Raw genomic sequence first — 22,941 nt, 5'->3', positions numbered from 1 at the left:
GAGCTAAATTACAGGACAAATGGGAATCTGTTCAACCTCCGCCACCTCCAAGCCAGATCCAAGGTCGTCCCATCCTCCATCATTGAATTAAATACGCAGATGGTGCCTGCGTCTGCGCACACTCAGAGGTCGAACGCCAAGCCATCATCAACACCTTCACCGAGGCGTACGAGAGCATGGGCCTTACACTAAACATCCATCTTTGCCAACCTGCCTCCGCCACACAGCACTGCCCCCCGGTTATCAAAATCCACGACGAGGCCTTGGACAACGTGGACCATTTTCCATACCTCGGGAGCCTACTGGCAACAAGGGCAGATGTCGATGATGAGGTCCAACACCGCCTTCAGTGTGTCAGTGCAGCCTTCGGTTGCCTGAGAAAGAGTATTTGAAGACCAGGACCTCAAACCCGGCACCAAGCTCATGGTCTACAGAGCAATGGTAATACCCGCCCTCCTGTATGGCTTAGAGACATGGACTATGTATAGCAGGCACCTCAAAATACTGGAGAAGTACCACCAACGCTGCCTCCGCAAGATCCTGCAAATCCATTTGCAGGATAGGCGCACAAATGTCAGTGTTCTCGCTCAGGCCAATATCCCCAGCATTGAAGCACTGACCACGCTGGACCAGCTCCGTTGGACGGGCCACATCATCTGCATGCCTGACATGAAATTCCAAAAACAGGCGCTCTACTCGGAGCTCCAACTCGGCAAGCGAGCCCCAGGTGGGCAGAGGAAACGCTTCAAGGACACCCTCAAAGCCTCCTTGAAAAAAATGTAACATCCCCACCGACGCCTGGGAATCCCTGGCCCAAGACCGCCCAAAGCGGAGGAAAAGCATCCGGAAAGGCACCGAACACCTCGAGTCTCTTTACCGAGGGCAAACTGAAGCCAAGTGTCGACAGCGGAAGGAGTGAGCAGCAACCCAGACTCCCCACCTACCCTTTCCTTCAACCACCGTCTGCCCCACCTGTGACAGAGACTGTAATTCCCTCATTGGACTCTTCAGTCACCTGAGAACTCATTTTTAGTGTGGAAGCAAATCATCCTCGACTCCGAGGGACTGCCTATGATGACAACTTTCCCCTTGAAAGGGGCTTTGCCATAGATGGTGAAGAGGACAGGCAGTTTGAACCAGTGACAAGAGGACACTTGACTAAGAAACTGAGCAAATGTTTGTACAGTCACTCTTACAAGCCGTCATAAGATGGACCCTCATCGAGGGCATCTTTACTCAAGTTCACCTACTATCCCATGCACAGTCAACTGCCCTTGTGCCGAATACACTTGCGAAAAAAGGAAAGTTTGCCCCGAAATGCCCATAGCCACAGAACATCCACGAGTATCACTGTCGTGCTCAGTAACAGGGATGTATATTTTTCCAAAATGAACTTTATTATATGAAGCAAGTGTAATGTATTTGCTTCATGGGTTCTTTGCTTAAGAATTCATAGCAACACATTGCTATCAAGAACTAGTTGGTTTATTAGCAAAAGGTTTCACAATCACACTACACATTACCTGTTCATCCACCAGGCTCACAACCACCTGCTTCATCTTGGATCCCCTGAACCCAACTGGCTGGGGTTTTATTGAGTTTTGTGAACATCACGTGACTGGCTAAGCCACTCTCAACTCAACAGCTCCACAAACCCATGAGCATACTCACAGATGCATACATTACACCAGGAGTACTCAGTATGTTTTATACCGAAATTCCCTTCTTTTGCCAGTGTCGAGTGTCAATGATCAGTTGGGGCCCACCAAAATGTCCATTCCTAGCTCTGCCACTGAGTAACAAGACTGCTTTGAGATCAACCACCAGACTTTTAAGAGCTGCTGGCAACCGGCCCTACATACTCCCAGCACAGTGCTCCGAGTTTATTCGGAGCTGACAACGCTTCATAACATGTAGTCAGAAGATTGTGGTGCAAATGCACAGAGTGTCCAAACATAAGCATTCCTGCAGACACTGCTCTGAGGAATGCAGAAGTCAGCCCCGATACTTTTAATCTCTCTGTAATGTTTCCACCCTTACCTACTATCCAATCGTCACCAGAGCAGCCCCAGGATCAGCTTCACATCCCGGCCCGTTACCTCGGGAGCAACGTCCGTCGTGAGCTTTCTGCTGGTCCCGCGTAGCCTGGGACCGGCTTTTCCAACGTGAAATTTCGCAAATGCACGAAACTTTGAAGGGAGCGCTCAACCCCCCCCCCCCCCCCAAAAAAAAAACCAAGTAGGAACATTGCTGCAGAGTCCTTCAAGGCAACGTTCCCGCTGAGCTGCGTAGTTGCACAGCTCCCTATCGATCCCGTGCAGTCCGGGACCATCTTTTTCAATGTCGTGAATGGCCCGCGCAGCCCCTTAAACGGTCGCACACCCAAAAAAGAATTGGGGGTGACGGGGGGGGGGACATTGCTGTCAGAATCTATGCTTGGCACCCTCCTCTTCCCCATCTGCACGCTGCCCCTTTTGTCATCATCCAAAGACGTGGGAGTCAGTTTCCACATGTACACTGACGGCACCCATCTCCATCTCTGCACCATCTCTTTCAACCCCCGCCACTGTCTGTCTGGTCACACTGCTTGTCCGAAATCCAGTCTTAGATCAGCTGCAACATTCTATAGTTAAACATTGTCTTCGCTCCCTGCCACAAATTCCCTACTCTTGCCACTAAATCCACCCACCTCGTCTATCACCGTCTCAGGCTGAACAAGATTGTTCACAACCTTGGCAACCCTGAGCTCACATTCCGTCCCCATATCCACCCCGTCAAAAAGACTGCCTATTTCCACCTCCATGACATTGTTCACCTCTCCAGCTACATTACCCCATCTGCTGATGATACCCAAATCATGCTATTGTCCCCTCCAGACTTGATTATTCCGATGTTTTCATGGCCAGCCTCCCATCCTCAGCTGTGGCTCAGTGGGTAGCACTCTCGCCTCTGAGTCAGAAGGTAGTGGGTTCTGGGTTCAAGTCCTGCTCCAGAAACTTCAGCACATAAATCTAGGCTGACACACCAGTACACTGTCGGAGATGCTGTCTTTCTGGATGAGACGTTAAACTGAGGCCCTGTCTGCTCTTTCAGGTGGACGTAAAAGATCCCATGGCACTATTTTGAAGAAGAGTAGGGGAGTTATCCCCGGTGTCCTAGCCAATATTTATCCCTCAATCAACATCACTAAAACAGATTAGCTGGTCATTATCACATTGCTGTTTGTGGGAATTTGCTGTGCGCAAGTTGGCTGCCACGTTTCCCACATTACAACAGTGACGACACTCCAAAAGTACTTCATTGGCTGTAAAGCCCTTTGGTGGTCATGAAAGGTGCTATATAAATGCAAGCTTTCCTTTCTTTTCTCTGAACTTCAGCTCATCCTAAACTCTGCTGCTGGTATCCTATCCTGCACCAAGTCCCACTCACCCACATTATTGCTGACCTACAATGGCTTCTGGTCCGCCTAACATCTCCAATTTAAAATTCCCATCCTTATGTTTAACAATTCTCCATGCCCTTTCTGTAACCTCCCCCAGCCATACAACATCCGAGAATTCTCTGTTCCTCTGACCCTGGCCTTTTGTGCAAACACCCTTCCCTTGGTGCCACAATTGGCAGCCTTGCTTTCAGCCCACACACAAAATTCACCATCTAAGCCCCTGCACCTCCCTCTGCTCCTCTTAAGGCCCTCCGTAGAACTCACCTCTTTGACCAAGATTTTGTCATCTGTCATAATAGCTCCTCCTATCGCTTAGCATCTATTGATTTATGATTATGCCTCTGTGATTGACAGTTCCATGTTCAGATTGGCATTTTGTAGTAGTAACTTATATTACTTCCAGTGCATACCTCAGTGGTAAAAGGGTTCACCAGTCACCCTGTGACCCCAGGTTACATTCACTAGGTTGATCCCTGGGATGGGAGGGTTACCCTATGAGGAGAGATTGAGTAGATTGGGCCCATACTCTCTAGAGTTTAGAAGAATGAGAGGTGATCTCGTTGAAATATATAAGATTCTGAGGGGGATTGACAAAGTAGATGCTGAGAGGTTGTTGCCCCTGACTGGACAATCTAGAACTAGGGGGCACAGTGTCAGGATAACGGGTTGGCCATTTAAGACTGAGACGAGGAGGAATTTGTTCACGCAGAGGGGGTTGTGAATCTTTGGAATTCTCTACCCGAAAGGGCTCAGTTGTTGAATATATTCACAGCTGAGATAGATCGATTTTTTTGAACTCGAGGGGAGTCAAGGGATATGGGGATCGGGCGGGAAAGTGGAATTGAGGTTGAAGATCAGCCATGATCTTATTGAGTGGCAGAGCAGGCTCGAGGGGCCGTATGACCTACTCCTGCTCCTAATTCTTATGTTCTTACATCACGCCAAACGTCATGTGTCAGCTTGTAGAACCAGTTCCACAGTAAAGCCCATGTGTCCTTTGTGTTGCGCGTGAGAGAAAAGTATCAGGGATGGTCTCCAACCATAAAAGATCCTTGTTCATTCCAAATTTGTGTTGTGTGCATGTGGTTCCCCTACCCCCCCCCCCCCCCCCCCCACCCCCTTGTTGATGTCGCCCCTTTTGAAAGAGTCTGCAGGATTGAAAGTAATACAATGAAAGTAATACACACACAAAAAAAAACCACTGCCAAGTCAGAAACTAACCATGAGACATGCAGGTGAAAGTTGAACTATCGGAAATACTTGCAGTTTTAGCAAGTTGCTCATTCAGCCTCCACATGCAAGTCTGTAACCAGATGTTCCGGGTCTCCCCCCCCCACCCCCCACAGAGAGCATTGTTGCAATTTTGACTCGCACAATACAACATGAAAGCCAGTTTGCTGAAGCAAGCCTGCATCTTGTATGAACTGAGGCTGGACCTTGCTCATAAAAGTAATTTAGGATAACATGCTCTGGGCAAACAAACAGACCTGTTTATCGTCTCTGGATGTACAGGCAGGGTTTCCACTCGACACCCATGTCTTGGGACAATTAATAGGAAGCAATTCACACCAGTCACGCCAGATACTTGTGGAACAGACTAAACTATCAAAACAGGTTCATACACACAGATTAATCATTTGCAGAAGCAAGCGGCAACAGGAGTTTGAGGCAATCCAAATAACAAAAGCAAAATACTGCGGATGCTGGAATCTGAAATAAAAACAGAACGGACATGGTTCTGACGAAGGGTCATCGACCTGAAACGTTAACTGTCTCTCTCCACAGATGCTGCCTGACCCGCTGAGATTTCCAAATAACATAGCTCTGCGTCAGTTCACAGAGTGTTAAACGGACACATCCGTCAGCTAAGTTTCTTTGGAGAACGTTCTAAAAAAAAAATGATGGACAAGCTCCTCTTAGAATGGTAATAGCCACATGATCCCAACTGGTTACAATTCCCGGAACAAATGTGTTCCTCCTCCCGGAAAGGCACTGTACCTGTTGCAACTAGATCAAAAATGTTAGATTCTTCCATCTATAAAATCATACAATATAAAGTGTTACCTTCGAGAAGTCAGTCAGCCAGATAGAAGTACTTCATTCAAACAACGGACAACATAACATACAAAAAAAACGCATACTGATGTCCACCAATGGGACCTGATAAATAACTGTCTTTGCTAGAGCTATTCTAAACGAATTACATAATTGATTCTCTTCTTAGGCAATCCCTCGGAGTCGAGGATGACTTGTTTCCACACTAATGAGTTCTCAGGTGACTGATGAGTCCAATGCAGGACCTACAGTCTCTGTCACAGGTGGGGCAGGTGGTGGTTGGAGGGATGGATGGGTGGGGAGCTTGGGTTGTTGTGCGCTCCTTCCGCTGTTTGTGTTTGGCTTCTGCATGTTCCCGGCAAAGAGACTCGAAGTGTTCGGCGCCTTCCCGGATGCTTCTCCGTCCATTTTGAGCGGTCTTGGGCCAGGGATTCCCAGGTGTCGGTGGGGATATTGCACGTTTTGAAGGAGGATTTGAGAGTGTCCTTGAAGCATTTCCTCTTCCCACCCGGGGATCGCTTGCCGTGACGGAGCTCTGAGTAGAGCGCTTGTTTTGGAAGTCTAGTAATCTATTAATTGATTAATAGCCTGTTGATACACATTAGTTGTTACGACCGCTTAGGTCTACTTGATTATTAACCGATGGACACGTGCGCACGTAAACAATCAATAATATTGAATGATTGCCCTTTTTCTTATATACTTCATACAAAGCCAAAGAACACAAGGCATTCTCCCAGCACACAATTGCAGAAGCCATTTTGAGGGTCTACCTTTATTGAAATAACACATTTTTAAGCCAACACAGTGGAGAGAGATAAATATTAAATACTAAAACAGAACCTTTTATGACTAAAATCTGAACAGTCTCTGACTTGTCGCCGGCATCAGTTGTAGATTGCTGCAGGAGCTTTGCTGCCTTATGTTGTCCATGACAGATGCATGGCTGACCAGATTACTTCACCTCACTTGATGAGCTGTATTCTCATTTGGAGCGTTCCCTGGTCATGTGGCATCTTTTCCAAAGCATCCACCTTATTGGGCTCTCTCGATTGCCATAGGGATTTCTTTGAACGAACAATTTGGCATGTGAGCAATATTCTATGAAAGAAACCGCAGCAGATGAACAGGCTCCTGCTTGACCATGAGGAAAGATGTATTATTCCATACTGAATAACTAGTTTTGTATTATTCCATAAAAGTGTTGAAAACCAGACTCTGTAAAACTGATAGGTCACAAGGAAGCCCAACATATCTTGTATGGAGTCCCAACTTGGAGCAGATAGTCCCGCAAGATCTGCAGATACCAGACGAGGGATGTGATGGATTGTATTTATCTCACTATGAGTGGGAAGGTCCCAACAAGTAAAATCCTTCCTAAAGAAACTTCCTAGAGTGTATTCTTCACTTCGTAATCAGTTGGTCAACCAGCTTGTGTGACTGGGGAGAGATAAAAAAAGAAAACAAAGAAAGACTTGGATTTATATAGCTCCTTTCATGAACACTGGATATCTCAAAGCACTTTACAGTCAATGAAGTACTTTTGGAGTGTAGTCACTGTTTTAATGTGGGAAACACAGCAGCCAATTTGCGCACAGCAAGCTCCCACAAACAATGTGATAATGACCAGATAATCTGTTTTTGTTATGCTGATTGAGGGATAAATATTGGCTAGGACACCAGGAATAACTTCCCTGCTCTTCTTCGAAATAGTGCCATGGGATCTTTTACATCCACCTGAGAGAGCAGATGGGGCCTCGGTTTAACATCTCACCTGAAAGGCGACACCTCCGACAGTGCAGCACTCCCTCAGTACTGCACTGGGAGTGTCAGCTTAGATTGTCTGTGCTCAAGTCCCTGGAGTGGGACTTGAACCCACAACCTTCTGATTCAGAGGTGAGGGTGCTACCCACTGAGCGACAGTTGAGAAGCAAGATAAAGACAAGCTCCAGTTATGCAATCACTAACGATGCTGAACGGACTCAAGACAGATGCTGCTTTCCCTTCCAAGAAAAGGACGGTCTGGAAACCATCTACTCTTTTACGAGGAAGCATGTTTTACCAGGGACTAGCCAATAATCATCGATGCCAAAATAAATTTGAAAAAGCGATACAGTAAACTGTTTACAAGTATGTTAAATGCTCACAAGATAGACACAAATGTGGACAATCATTTTACCCTCCCTCGCTCAACCATCCAGAGAAACCTACTGTTCCTTGCCCCTTCATAACATCCAAGCTTGTGAACCGCCTGTGCCCCTGGGATACGTGAGCCTTTACGCAGACCTACGCCCACAGGCCCAGGACCGCGAGAGTCCGGAGCTTCGGAGACATCAGGGAAATACGGAGTTTTCTTGCTGTTCGGAGGCATACGTAGGCGGCAAGCCTCCGACCGCAATTTCCAGGCCAATATGTTTCTCCATTTGAACATATCGGATTTTCTGTTTGTTTTTGTGCTGATCAAAGGGGTTGGGTTTAAAATGGAAGCTACTCTGATGCAAAGCCAAAAAAAATGCTATTTTGATGGCCAGACAGGCTTGCTGTCCACAAATTAGCTGACAAAGACTTCACTTGAAGGAGAGAATCAAATGTTAGACTATACAGGCTCGGTTTGCTTTCAGAAACTATCAAGTAGTTTGTCATTTCACAACCCAATCAAAACAGTTTAATGCCAGTGATTTATCCATATAAAATTTACGAAGTACTGGACTGGAAACAAACGTATTTATTTATAGTCAAGAGTGTTTCATATATTACCAATGTAAAAAAGCTGTTCTGGCTACAAAACTGGGCAAGAATGATGCATTGTATTCCTACCACTAGAGGGAACAACCCCAGCAACAGAGCCATACACAAGAATCCGTTTTTGTTTATGTTCAATTTCCAAACAATTATTAATTTTTCCACAGTGTGTTCTTGTCCATTTCAATTTGTGTTTTTTTCAATAAATAAGAACATTAGAAATAGGAACAGGAGTAGGTCATACGGCCCCTCGAACCTGCTCCGTCATTCAAGAAGATCATGGCTGATCTGAAATAATTTGATGACAACAGGATAATGAATTTGAGTAAGCTTTCAACCAATGTTTACCCCTAATTTTCTTTTGGGTTGCGCAGCCCATTCACAGCTTTGTGTGACTTAACATTGGACAAGCCAATCCCGGTTCGTGCAGCTTGGAGGGAATGTTGTGTTCAACTAAACTATAAAATAGAAGCTGCTGACTTATTGGAAACCAGGCAAATTAGCAAACTTCTAATTCTTATCTATCTAATCGTAGCCACAGAATCACCTGCAATGGCTTCTCTTTCCATTCCAGCATCGTTTCCTCTGGTGTCCCCCAAGGATCTATCCTTGGCCCTCTCCTATTTCTCATCTACATATTGCCGCTTGGTGACATCATCTGAAAACACAGCGTCAGTTTCCACATGTACACTGATGATACCCAGCTCGACCTCACCACCACTTCTCTCGACCTACCTCAGTCTCTAAATTGTCCGACATTCAGCTCTGGATGAGCAGAAATTTTCCCCGCCACAAACTCCTTTCCCTAGCCACCAACTCCATCCCTCTCCCTAGCATCGGAAGCTACACAAAGGCGCTATATAAATACAAGTTGTTGTTGTTCTTTCAATAATATTTTAGGATATAGTATACGAATAAACGGAGATATGAAATATGTAAAGTGTATTATGCTTGTGAGAAACAGGGCCTTGGTGAGGCCATACCTTGAATATTGTGTAGAGTTTTGGTCTCCTAATCTGAGGAAGGACATTCTTGCTATTGAGGGAGTGCAGCAAAGGTTCGCCAGACTGATTCCTGGGATGACAGGACTGACATATGAAGAAAGATTGGATCGACTAGGCTTACATTCACTGGAATTTAGAAGAATGAGAGGGGATCTCATAGAAACATATAAAATTCTGATGGGATTGGACAGGTTAGATGCAGGAAGAATATTCCCGATGTTGGAGAAATCCAGAACCAGGGGTCACAGGTCACAGTCTAAGGATAAGGGAGAAGCCATTTAGGACCGAGATGAGGAGAAACTTCTTCACTCAGAGAATTGTGAGCATCTGGAATTCTCTTCCATTAGAAAGTTGTTGGGGCCAGTTCGTTAGATATATTCAAAAGGGAGTTAGATGTGGCCCTTACGGCTAAAGGGATCAAGGGGTATGGAGAGAGAGCAGGAATGGGGTACTGAAGTGCATGATCAGCCATGATCATATTGAATGGTGGTGCAGGCTCGAAGTGCTGAATGGCCTACTTCTGCACCTATTTTCTTTGTTTCTATGTTTCTATGTGACTGAACCTGTGGTTCCCAATGCTCTCCATCACTGGAGGTTTTTTCCTCACTCTGATGTAGACTAATTGATAGAGATTGATCACTGTGATTAGTCAGCAATTCCATTATGGTTGTATCATGCCAGGATGGTAGAAGGCGAACTAGATGGACCCTGGTCTTTTTTCATCTAGCATTTCCTATGTTCCTAAAACCTATATACGAGAGCGAGCACAAGGCAGAAACAAGAGTTTTTATAACACTCAACGCAAAAATAAATTAGTCAAGTTTTCAAGGTAGAGCAGTAACTATCATTATTTCAAAACAGTGTCCAGAAAATGCACAGCAACATTGATGTCATACACATCACATGCAATAAACTGAAAAGACGAACAAGAGTTGCTGAAATATTGGCTAATGAGTCTTTTAAAATGATTAAAGCTTCACCGAACTAGACCAGAATAAACCATTACTCAAGGTGCTTGTTAATGCCATTGTCACTACCAATGTTTTCTTTTAAGTAGTTTAAACACATAAGTAATGCAATTGTCCAGAAGAACATACTGGCTGTGATCTGTCTTATCTCACTTGGGAAACATGTACTGGGGAACCTTCTCTACAAAGCCAGAAACATTTTATCATTTGGAATCTAATGGAATATCTTTGATGCAAATACCTCAACAGTTCTGTACATTACATCACTAAATATATTCAGAGAATGTAATATGCACTAAGCTTTCAGTCCTATTTTCAGCATAAAATACTTGGTTGAGCTTGTTAGGAACATACCAACAGGAAGAGGCCATTCAGCCCCTCGAGCCTGTTCCACCATCCAATGAGATCATGGCTGATCTGCGACCTAACTCCGTATACCCACCTTTGGCCCATATCCCTTAATATCTTTGTTTAACAAAAACCTATCAATCTCCGATTCAAAATTAACAATGGACCTAGCATCAATTGCCGTTTGCGGAAGAGAGTTCCAAACTTCTACCACCCTTTGTGTCTAAAGCGGTTTCCTAATTTCGCTCCTGAAAAGTCTGACTCTAATTTTTAAGACTATGCCCCTGATCCTAGAATCCCCAACCAGTAGAACTAGTTTCTCTCTATCTACTGTGACAGGGACTGTGGTTCTCGCATTGGACTGTTCAGCCACCTAACAACTCATTTGAAGAGTGGAAACAAGTCTTCCTCGATTCCGAGGGACTGCCTATGATGATGATGATCTATCCTATCTGTTCCCCTTAATATCCTGAAAACTTCGATCACCATAAACCTAGCTTTTTGGGGAAAAACTTTTGAATTTAAATACTAATTTGAAGGGAACTAAAATATAGCAGATGTCATTTTCACAAAAGTGTATTATTAGACGACGAATTCCCAGCAAAAACACAAATTGGTCCAAAACACACATGAAAATGAAAAGGAAAGAGAAATATATAGTCAGCACAACCACCAGCTTCTAAAAAGAACGACTTTACATTTTGGACTCATTACTTTCCACTTCTAGGACGATAACCTCGTATTTGAAGAATTACTGAGAGCAAAATTCGGCCCTTCCATTGCCTACAAAAGCTCAGTGTATTGAGACAGTGATTGAGGCCTGCGGTCTGACCCAGCATTTCATTCTTCCAGCTGGACTCAATGTCACGTCTTTTCACATGGAAATTCTGTGTGTCACAGAACAAAAGGGCCTGGGATAATGCGTTAGTCACACTATTTCCAGCTGTTCTTTTGTGAAGGGAGAGGTCTCTCGAAACAAGAGACAAGCCTGTATGCATGCAGAGCCGTGCACAGGTTTCTTTCCCATCCCTCTTTGACCTACAAACGACTGGCCAAGTACACAGAATGGATTCGGAAGAGTAAATAAAACCCGCTACTCCTACAGTCTGAAGCTGAGGCATTCATCTGGAAATCAAAACCTCTCTTTTGGTTTTGTCTGTGTGCTGGCCCAGTATCTGAGAGTAGGGATTATTCATTTTCACTGAAAGCCTCGATTTGAAGGTGCTATTAATGGCATTCCTCTAGATTGTCCACAACATCGTTTTTAAACACTTTGAACTAAATGGTGCTTTTTCACAAAATACATATTATAAATTGAATGTGTACTGTTATGTATGTAAACATTGTAACTGTGTAACACTTGCCACCAGAGGGCGCAACTGTTGGAGGCCCAAGGGTCACCTGCACACCTCGTGCAAGGGAGTATAAAAGGTTGTCTGCCATGCTGCTTAGGCACTCTGGAGTTGTATTAAACAGACTAAGCTCACAGTACTCAGTCTTGTGGAGTTCTTCCATACTTAACATGTACCATCTACAAGATGCACTGCAGCAACTTGCCGAGGCTTCTTCGGCAGCACCTCCCAAACCCGTGACCTCCGCCATCTAGAAGGACAAGGGCAGAGGTGCATGGGAGCACCATCACCTCCAAGTTCCCCTCCAAGTTACACACCATCCTGACTTGGAAATATATCGCCGCTCCTTCATCGTCGCTGGGTCAAAATCCTGGAACTCCCTCCCTAACAGCACTGTGGGAGCACCTTCACCACACGGACTGCAGCGGTTCAAGAAGGCGGCTCACACCACCCTCTCAAGGGCAATTAGGGATGGGCAATAAATGCTGGCCTCGCCAGCGACGCCCACATCCCAGGATCAAATAGTTTAAAAAATGCCTTGATGCTTTTGGGAAAAACATATTGCAAGCAGTTTGTTTCTGTGGATGGCTTATGGACATAACATGGAGCCTTGGTGACCGTGTGAAGCTTTAAATCAATGTATCCATTCACACCTCCTGTTGCTGCTACTAACAGATCTGGGTATTCTGATTTAACCTTTATCCACTGTTGGCAACAATGCTACAAATAGCTCTTTCTAAAGCTGCCGACACATAAAATTAAAACAGGATAAACCAGCCAATGAAACAATATTAGCAATAATAGGCCCGAGTTACCCAGGCTTCATGAGCTGGGCTGCCAGGGAGCCGGAGTCACATGTGCCCTTCAGGCCGCACGTTGAACCCATGACCCACATAATATGTAAGAAACGAAAAAAGAGAGACTTGCATTTATATAGCGCCTTTCATGACCACCGGACGTCTCAAAGTGCTTTACAGCCAATGAAGTACTTTTGAAGTGTAGTCACAGTTGTAATGTGGGAAATGTGGCAGCCAACTTGCGCACAGCAAGCTCCCACAAACAGCAATGTGATAATGACCAGATAATCTGTTTTTGTTATGTTGATTGAGGGATAAATATTGACCAGGACATCGGGCGTAACTCACCCGCTCCTCTTTGAAATAGTGCCATGGGATCTTTTACATCCATCCGAGAGAGCAGTCGGGGCTTCGGTTTAACGTCTCATCCGAAAGACGGCACCTCCGACCGTGCAGCACTCCCTCAGCACTGTACTGGAGTGTCAGCCCAAATTTTTGTGCTCAGGATTGTGGGACTTGAACCCACAACTTTCTGACTCAGAGGCAAGAATGCTACCCCCTGAGCTGACACTATTATATGGTCTGGACAGTTAAGGGAAGTACGATGAAAAATCTCTAGAAATCTTCAAAAGTGTTGAAACAACTAAATAAAAATGTCTTGCTGGCAATTAAGATATTGTCACCAAGCTTTTCATTTGGTCATTTAACTTGAGATGAAAGATAAATTCAGTCTGAAAATGAGTTGAAAAGGTTCTATGTCATGCAGTTATCATGGGCAGACTTGCTTCTACTCCTGAAGTGAGTTCTTTGGTGGCTGAACAGCCCAATACGAGAGCCACAGACCCTGTCACAGGTGGGACAGATAGTCATTGAGGGAAGGGGTGGGTGGGACTGGTTTGCCGCAAGCTCTTTCCGCTGCCTGTGCTTGATTTCTGCATGCTCTCGGCATTGATACTCAGTGCTCAATGCCCTATGGATGCACTTCCTCCACTTGGGGCGGTCTTTGCCAGGGACTCCCAGGTGTCAGTGGTGATGTCGCTCTTTTGCAGGGAGGCTTTGAGGGAGTCCTTGTAACGTTTCCACTGCCCACCTTTGGTTTGTTTGCTGTGAAGGAGTTCCGCATAGAGCACTTGCTTTGGGAGTCTCGTGTCTGGCATGTGAACTATGTGGCCTGCCCAGCTGATCGAGTGTGGTCAGTGCTTCAATGCTGGGGATGTTGGCCTGGATGAGAACACGGATGTTGGTGCGCCTGTCCTCCCAGGGGATTTGTAGGATCTTGCGGAGACATCGTTGGTGATATATCTCCAGTGACTTGAGGTGTCTTCTGTACATCGTCCATGTCTCTGAGCCATACAGGAGGGCGGGTATTACTACAGCCCTGTAGACCATGACCTTGGTGGTAGATTTGAGGGTCTGGTCGTCAAACACTCTTTTTCTCAGGCGGCCGAAGGCTGCGCTGGCGCACTGGAGGCGATGTTGAATCTCCGCATCAATGTCTGCCTTTGTTGATAAGAGACTCCCGAGGTATGGGAAAATGGTCCACGTTGTCGAGGGCCGCGCCGTGGATTTTGTTGACTGGGCGGCAATGCTGTGCGGCAAGGTCAGGCTGGTAGGGGACCTTTGTCTTACGGATGTTTAGCGCAAGGCCCATACTTTCGTATGCCTCAGTAAATACGTCAACTATATCCTGGAGTTCAGCCTCAGAATGTGCGCAGACGCAGGCATCGTCTGTGTACAGTAGCTCAACAACAGAGGTTGGGGTGGCCTTGGACCTGGCCTGGTCATGCAGTGCACTTGTTACAACTCATAGCCCACTTTGTAAATAAATGCACTTATAACCCGAACATACTTCATAGCTGGTATGAGTTCAGATACCTTGGACATGTCACTTCTGCTGATGACGTTCTACCAAGTGCACCCTCCGCCAAATCTCAGAGGGCACAGGCACGTGAAATATTGGTGCTGGTGTGCCCAGGGTGTGCGGTATTACACGGCAGACAAGTAATCTATCAGACAACTGATGCATCATCAGAACTGACCTGATCACTGCCACCCATACACATCCACTTTCAAATGAACAAGGTGAAGGATACAGACCTTAAAGATCAGACCAACATCAGGGACAATTTATTATTTGTAGCTCCAGGAACGTGCAAATAACGTCATCATTTCCATTTTGTACAATTTTTAGTGTTGCTCACACCAGAAAATGGGGATTATGGAAGTTATTCTGTCAGCATTTTATATTTTATCTGGCGTCTATATATATTGCTTCTTACCTTCTGTTTCCTTTGTTTTATGCTGAACTTTTTCCTTTATCTCCCTTGTTTTGTGCCCATTTTTGAATGGGAGGGAGGGAGGGGGGGCTGTTATTTGGCCTTTTGCTTTGCCACTTCAGTTTATTTTGCCTTTGTTGCACTTTTTTTTTTAAAAAGTGGCATTTCAAATCTGTCCGTCTTTGGCCTGTTCCAACACCGAGACCAAGTGAACTGCAGCCTAATGCCTTCCCTGCCTGCCAGATTGCAATCTGATGATATGCAAGCAGCAGCAGGAGCTGAGCTTTGGAGCAGGAGGCGAATAGAGAGAGGGGGCCAGGGTCTGGGGCTATCAACGGGGATTGCAAAGGACAGCCATAGCAGCGGAGATGTCGTTAACAGCGGCAGCATTTGGACACAAGACTCCCAAAGCAAGCGCTCTACTCGGAACTCCTTCGCGGCAAACGAGCCAAAGGTGGGCAGAGGAAGCGTTACAGGGGCACCCTCAAAGCCTCCCTGATAAAGTGCAACATCCCCACCGACACCTGGGAGTCCTTGGCCAAAGACCGCCCTAAGTGAAGGAAGAGCATCCGGGAGGGCGCTGAGCACCTCGAGTCCCATCAAGCACAGGCAGCGGAAGGAGCGTGCGGCAAACCAGTCCCACCCACCCTTTCCCCCAACGACCATCAGTCCCACCTGTGACAGGGACTGTGGTTCTCATATTGGACTGTTCAGCCAGCTAAGGACTCATTTTTAGAGTGGAAGCAAGTCTTCCTCGATTCCGAGGGACTGCCTATGATGATGATGACTCACTAAATGTCATGGAGTCGGAGCGGGAATGGATAAAACCTTAAGAGGTCCCCAAGCAGTGTGATGAGGCCAATGTAACAACAAATATAATTTTAGCGTGTATTGTTAGGACAGAACAATATAGAACCAGGATTGTTACACTTCGGCTTGTACCCCTTGGTTTGGCCACTTTTAGAGCACAGCGTCCAGTTTTGGTCTCTGCACAATGAAGCCATGGAGCAGGTCCAGAGGAAGGTGAAGAAAATGACACACAGTCTTAAGGCTCGTGGCATTTTGTGTTTACTATGGAGGAATATAGACAGAAGAGATATGATTGAGATATCCCAAAAGATGAAGGAAATAAACTCTGCCCAGGTGGATAGGTCACTTCAGTGAGCTAGGGATCGGAGAACAAGGTGGAATAAGTATACATTTTCCAGATTAGTTTTGACCCCTGATCTGTCCTGGATTTTTCTCTAATTTTTTTGACTCTCCCAGAAGATTACAGGGCTGTGAGGTAGCAGGGGCCGGGGGGTGGGGGGCCGTTGGGGATGGAAATATGTGTCTAGTCATGATGCTCCAGCCATCATGAGTGTGGGGTAGGCTTGATGGACCAGTTGGTCTTTTCCTGCCCATCATTTTCATAAGTTTGTATGTAAACAAAGATTTAGACTAGATACACTGAAGCATTTCCTTTTACAGAGAGCCACTGATCTCTGGAACAGATTACCGAAACATGTGATGGGGGAGGATGGATTCCTTCAAAACCTTCAAACGGGAATTCTTGGGTACGAGAGTTATTTCAGCTTATAAAACGAGTAGGTTGCAGCGCAGTTGGGATTAGTGCTCCTCATCATGAGTTACTGTGGTTTCCTGGAGCTCACTTATTTGCCTGCAGGGGTCAGAAAGGAAGTTCCCAAAGTTTTTTCTGAATTGAGCTCAAGGTTTTTTTTGCCTCTCCCTGGAGATCGTGTGACTGGAGGTTGGATTGATGGTGTACAAATTTGCAGCATGTCTGCACGGGGGAGGCTTTATGGACCAGATGGTCCATTACACAAACTTTTGCATATGTTCATAAACACCGATTGTCATGTTAGAGCGCGCTACTGAATGGAAGTAATAGCTTATTACAGCCTGCTAGTTACCAACAGCATTATATCAAACTTAAAAGATTGGAGCAAAAGTTAGTCGCACACCACACCACACTAGGGCGGGCGAAATGAACCCTTTTTACAGCCCCGTTAGCAGTTCCGCAAGGCACTTTTCGCCCGGGGGAGGTGGGCGCTACCGCCTCCCAGGGGTTTGCGGAGGGGCTGCTCCCCGGGCTGCCGCGCAACCAGCGATGAAGTCATGGCCGTCCCTTTAATGCCCCGTGGGGGAAATTGCTCCGCGTGCTGCAAGGCTGGCGCGAGCGGATGTCAACGGCAGCTTGGTGAACATCCGCTCTCGGGGTGCTCCTTAAAGGGTAGGGCGCGATCAGCCCGGGCCGCCATCTTTATTTATCTGCTGACTCTTGGGTCGGCTCAACGATGGCGGCCCTAGCATGGTCTGGGCTGTCATCGTGCGCTCCGTCTCGGGTGCCCGTGCTGCGGTCTCGCGGAGTATCCGCGTAGCGCTTCCTTCAGCGCCCCAGTAACCGCCCCATAGGGCCCGGCGCTCCAGCTCAATTTATAGCCCTGACCTGCGGTGGTGTTCTCACACAGGTCGAGGCTATAAATAGAGGTGGAGCGCCGGGCCCTGGAACATCGTGGGCGAAGGTGTGGGGAATGAGGGTACGGGGCCCAGAAGAGCCCAGGGGTAGCATGGGCCGCCCACACTGCGATATGTGTGTGCACTAGGTCCGTGCAGCAGAGCAGGTCTCCAGTCGTCCTGGTTAACCCTTGCCACTGGATAAAGGCCTAGCTCTGTCGAGCCCGTGTGGTGGCTGGTGTGCAACGGTCACCACACATTAAAAAAATCCACCCCCTCAATTGGAGTTCAGGGCTGGAACATCGGGTTCTTCATTGAAACATCTGTGAACTCATGTGGAAGCAAGTTATCCTTGTTCGAGGGACCTCCTATGATGATGAGCCACCCCACAAAGGAAGTGGTGCGCGCGAGATCGCGCTCTGCTTTCTTTGAGGGGAGATAAGGGCAATTCCGCGGTGGGAGCGGAACCTGTGCGCAGAATGTCCCAGCCCCAGAAAGTTACCGCCTCCAATCGGGGTGCAGGGCAAGTGTCGTCCCCTAGGGGTGTGTAGTTTGGTGTGATTTTAAAAAAAAATTGATACAAGATCCATATGCAAGCTTTTTCTACTTTATTGCACAAAATAACTTACAGCTGCTCTTTGACTCAATCACTTTCTCATTCTAGATATGTTGTAAACAGGACGCGGGGGAGAGTTTCAACGTTCAGAGGACACGTCAACCAGCTATGTTCCTCTGTCATCAGTGCACGCACTAATTCTAGTGTTCAACATTAAGAGTAGTGTGTCAGACTGTCTGTTTTATCTAACAGACAAACGGCAGTGTTTCAGATTTTATTTTTAATGAACATCTTACATTTTAGCAAATCTATACTGCTCGACTACCATCCGCTTCAGACGGAAGTCAAGGGCCCGGCTGATGGATGGTGAAGAAATTAAAGGCTCCTTTTGGAACAGTCTGTTCTTTACAGAGAATGTAGGCTTTACAATAAAAGCTAAGCAATTCTTAAGTGGCTTGCACCTCGTTCTATCCTCCCCTCCTCCAAAAAAAGTGCTGCCATTTTTCATAAGAACAAATTAGCAATCGTGCAAGAACACATATTAAGAATGCGAATACAAAGGCAGTACAAAAGGACTTGCAACAATTTGGAATAAAATATGTGTAAAAAAATATCCATGCTGGTATAAAGCTAATTTGAAAGAAAAAGATGTTAACTCTCAGATGAAAAAGAAATCCAAACTATCTAAATTACATAGGCAGGAAAGAGGAGAATAGTTATAAAAAGATAACCAGTTAATTATAACACATATATAAATGGACTAGTATGTATCCAAACTACATTCATTTGAAAGGGGGAAAAAAATCACTTCCCACATAATTGGATTGGACATGATTATACATCAAGTACTGTTCACTTATAAATGAAAGTACAAGGATTGTTCTCCTTGGAGCAGAGAAGGTTGAGAGGAGGTTTGACAGATGTGTTCAAAATCATGAGGGATCTGTACAGGGTAGATAGAGAGAAACTGTTCACATTGTTGGAAGGGTCGAGAACCAGAGGACACAGATTTAAGGTGATTGGCAGAAGAACCAAAGGCGACATGAGAGAAAACTCTTTTACGCAGCGAGTGATTAGGATCTGGAATGCACTGCCTGAAATGGTGGTGGAAGCAGACTCAATCAATCGCGGCTTTCAAAAGGGAATTGGATAAGTACCTGAAGAAAAAAAATTAGTAGGATACGGGGAAAGGGCGGTAGAGTGGGCCCAGCTGAAGTGCTCTTGCAGAGAGCCGACACAGGCTCGAAAGGCTGAATGGCCTCCTTCTGTGCTGGAACCATTCTATGATTCTAATCGTCTACTGTTCATACATAACAGTACAATATATCTCACAAATCAAATTGGTGCATCAATATGTGGAAAGAGATGGGAATTTCTTAACGATACCTTTTAAAGCCATTCCTATAAACAGAAGAATGTAGAGTGTTTAAGCTTCTATAACTTATGCAATCCATTTCAGTTCAGGCAGACAACACAAGTTCAAGTCCAACTATAGTTCAGAATTTTGTCAGGATAATAGGTTTTTTGTGCCGCACTTGTTTTGTTAAGTATGGAAGAACTCCACAAGACTGAGTACTGTGAGCTAAAACTGATGTGACCTTAGTCTGTTTAATACAACTCCAGAGTGCCTAAGCAGTATGGCAGACAACCTTTTATACTCCCTTGCACGAGGTGTGCAGGTGACCCTTGGGCCTCCAACAGTTGCGCCCTCTGGTGGCAAGTCGTACACAGTTACAATGTTTACATACATAACAGATTTATAGTTGCAGATCACCATTCTGATGAAACTGACATGGTTTAAAATGAACGCCAAGTGTAGTTTTAAGTTAGGGATATCATTGGAGCAATCTTGTATCAACTTTTAACATCTTTTGTCCAATTTTTAAATATTTTTGTTCAAGTTGCAAGTCTTGCTGAAATCAAGGAATTAGCTTGAAATAGTTTTGCCTAAGTAAGAAATAACTTGCATTTATATAGCACCTTTCACACCATCAGGATGTTCCAAAGCGCTTTACAGCCAACAAATTACTTTTGAAGTGAGGTCAATCCATTCTGTGCTCGGAGCTGTTGCTTGCATGGACAGTGATGGCTATCTGCTCCCAGTCGCTTCTCAATGGCCTCCCCCTGCGGATACAGGACATCACTCCTGTCCGCTTCTTGCACCACTGCCTCGAGTGCTGCATCCGAGAATCTGGGAGCCCTCTCTCTGCCATGTTGTGCTATCTTTACTCTCCCTGTAGGGCGTACGCTCCTCGACAATCCTCTAAAGCCAGAATGCAGATCCCCTTTAAGAACTGCATGCTAGCTCACCGTATCAGCTTCGCACGAACTTGGGTCCCCTGCTGAGCGTACAGCCTACAGCCACTCAGCAGCACAAAGTTTGCATGCTGTCTGCATGGATTGATCCCCGTGCCCATTTTCGGGGACCATCCAACTTTAGCCCCATATGTTTTGTGGGGGGGGGGGGGGGGGGGCAGGGGTGAAGAGAGAGTAAAATGTGGAAATATCCCAGAAGCATAGACAAAAATTAAACTGTTGTCGTGCAGATTTTACAAACATACTTAAGTAGCAATATGGAACACAGGCAGCTGCATCGTATTACAAAACCACTTCCGCAACATAAATGGGACGACAGCGAGTTCTGAGTCAGAAGGTTGTGGGTTCAAGCCCCACTCCACGGACTTGAGCACAAAAATCTAGGCTAACACTCAGTGCAGTGCTGAGGGAGTACTACACTGACGGAGATGCCGTCTTTCGGATGAGACGTTAAACCGAGGCCCCGTCTGGTCTCTCAGGTGGACGTAAAAGATCCCGCGGCACTATTTCAAAGAAGAGCAGGGGTGTCATAATCACATTGCTGTTTGTGGGAGCTTGCTGTGCGGTAATTGCCTGCCGCATTTCCTGCTGACAACAGTGACTACACTTCAAAAGTACTTCATTGGCTGTAAAGCAATTTGGGATGTTCAGTGGTCGTGAAACGCGCTATATAAATGCAAGTCTTTCTTTCCAATTGCATGGCTGTCAAAAGCCTCAGGAAATGATACGTTCTTACTATACAGTCTAAATGCACGAGACCCATGCTTGAGAGGTGGTCAGTCTGTGACCTGTCCTTTATTTCAAGGCACTCAAGTGATGGAAGTGGGTGGAGCTTCCCCTTTTATATCTGAAGGTCCAGGTTAAGAGTGTCTCCCACAAGTTCACCACCTAGTGGTCAGTGTTCACAGTGGACAACTTAGGTCAGATTATACATGGGTTACAATGCTGGTTGAATACATGACATCACCTCCCCCCGCAAAGTCTTATTGGGATCACAGGTTGAGTCTCTCTGGTGGTTTGCGCTCTCTTGTAGAGCGCCTGAGTTGGGGCTCCAGTTGTTGGGCGCTGGCCTGAGTGTCTGCTGTTTGCGGTGCCTCAGGCCTGTCCGGACTGCCCACAGTGACTGGGCTCTTCTCCCTTTGGTTCCTGTGTTCGGTCACCTGTGGAGGAGTGAACTCTACATCGTGTTCTTCCTCTGCTTCTTCTATGGGGTTGCTGAACCTCCTTTTGGTTTGATCCACATGTTTGCTGCAGATTTGTCCATTGGCAAGTTTAACTACCAGAATCCTATTTCACTCTTTGGCAACCACAGTGCCTGCGAGCCAGTTGGGCCCTGCAGCGTAGATGAGGACAAAAACTGGGTCATTTACATCAATACATCGCGCCCTCACATTCCTGTCATGGTAGTCATATTGTGACTGGCGCCTGCTCTCGATAATTTTTTTAATGGTGGGTTGTATAAGGGATAACCGGGTTTTGAGCATCCTTTTCATTAGCAGCTCTGCGGGTGGAACCCCTGTGAGCGAGTGTGGTCGGGATCTGTAGGCCAACAGGAGGCGTGATAAGCGGCATTGTAGGGAACCCCCTTGGATTCTGAGCATCCCCTGTTTGATTATCTGCACTGCTCGTTCTGCCTGGCCGTTTGAGGCTGGCTTGAACGGTGCCGTTCGAACATGGTTAATTTCATTGCCTGCCATGAAGTCCTGGAATTCAGTGCTTGTGAAGCACGGGCCATTGACGCTGACCAAGATGTCCGGTAGACCGTGGGCGGCGAACATTGTCCGTAGACTTTCTACCGTGGCAGAGGATGTGCTTGAATTTAAAATGTCACACTCGATCCATTTGGAGTAGGCGTCTACTACAACCAAAAACATTTTTCCCATGAAAGGACCTGCGTAGTCCACATGGATGTGTGACCAAGGCTTGGCGGGCCATGGCTGGGGGCGAAGGGGGGCTTCCCTGGGCGCATTACCCAGCTGGGCACACGTGTTGCACCTGTAAACACAAAGTTCCAGATCTGCGTCTATCCCTGGCCACCAAACGTGTGACCTGGCAATTGCCTTCATCGTGACAATGCCCGGGTGCTCATTGTGGAGTTCTCTGATGAACACCTCTTTGCCCATCTGGGGCATGACTACGCGGTTTCCCCACAGTAGGCAATCGGCCTGAATCGAGAGTTCATCCCTGCGCCTGTGAAATGGTTTAAATTCCTCAGGGCATGCCCTGTACGTGGCTGCCCAGTCCCCATTCAGGACACATTTCTTGACGAGACAATAGCGGGTCTCTATTTGTCCAGACTTTAATCTGACGGGCTGTCACGGGTGAGCCTTCGCTTCCGAAAGCTTCAACAGCCATGACCGTCTCAGCAGCATGCTCAGTTGCCCCCTCAGTGGTGGCTCGTGGGAGCCTGCTGAGTGCATCGGCGCAGTTTTCGGTGCCCGGTCTGTACCGAATTGTATAGTCATAGGCGGCTAACGTGAGTGCCCACCTCCGTATGCGGGCTGATGCGTTTGCATTTATGGCCTTGTTGTCGGCCAAAAGGGACGTTAGGGGTTTGTGATCTGTCTCCAGCTCAAATTTCCTGCCAAACAGGTACTGGTGCATTTTCTTTACAGCATATACACATGC

At 46.4% G+C, this 22,941-nt stretch overlaps 1 protein-coding gene across 2 annotated transcripts in view; it reads right to left on the bottom strand.

Annotated features, from left to right (window-relative positions):
• LOC139233870 (gap junction gamma-1 protein-like) overlaps positions 1 to 22,941 on the bottom strand; it is a 55,871-nt gene that overhangs the window by 16,028 nt on the left and 16,902 nt on the right. The window contains exon 1 of one of the 2 annotated variants that reach the window (XM_070864487.1): positions 3,707 to 3,781. The exons of the other annotated variant lie outside the window; for it this stretch is intronic. The gene's annotated coding sequence lies outside the window, so the exon portion shown is untranslated. Of the gene's footprint in view, positions 1 to 3,706; positions 3,782 to 22,941 lie in introns of those variants that run through there. 2 annotated transcript variants of the gene reach the window in all.

The sequence above is a fragment of the Pristiophorus japonicus genome, chromosome 21 (assembly GCF_044704955.1).
Source record: "Pristiophorus japonicus isolate sPriJap1 chromosome 21, sPriJap1.hap1, whole genome shotgun sequence".
Lineage (NCBI taxonomy): Eukaryota > Metazoa > Chordata > Chondrichthyes > Pristiophoridae > Pristiophorus > Pristiophorus japonicus.
The sequence above is the reverse complement of the archived record's forward strand: the minus strand, read 5'-3'. Positions and strand labels throughout refer to the sequence as shown.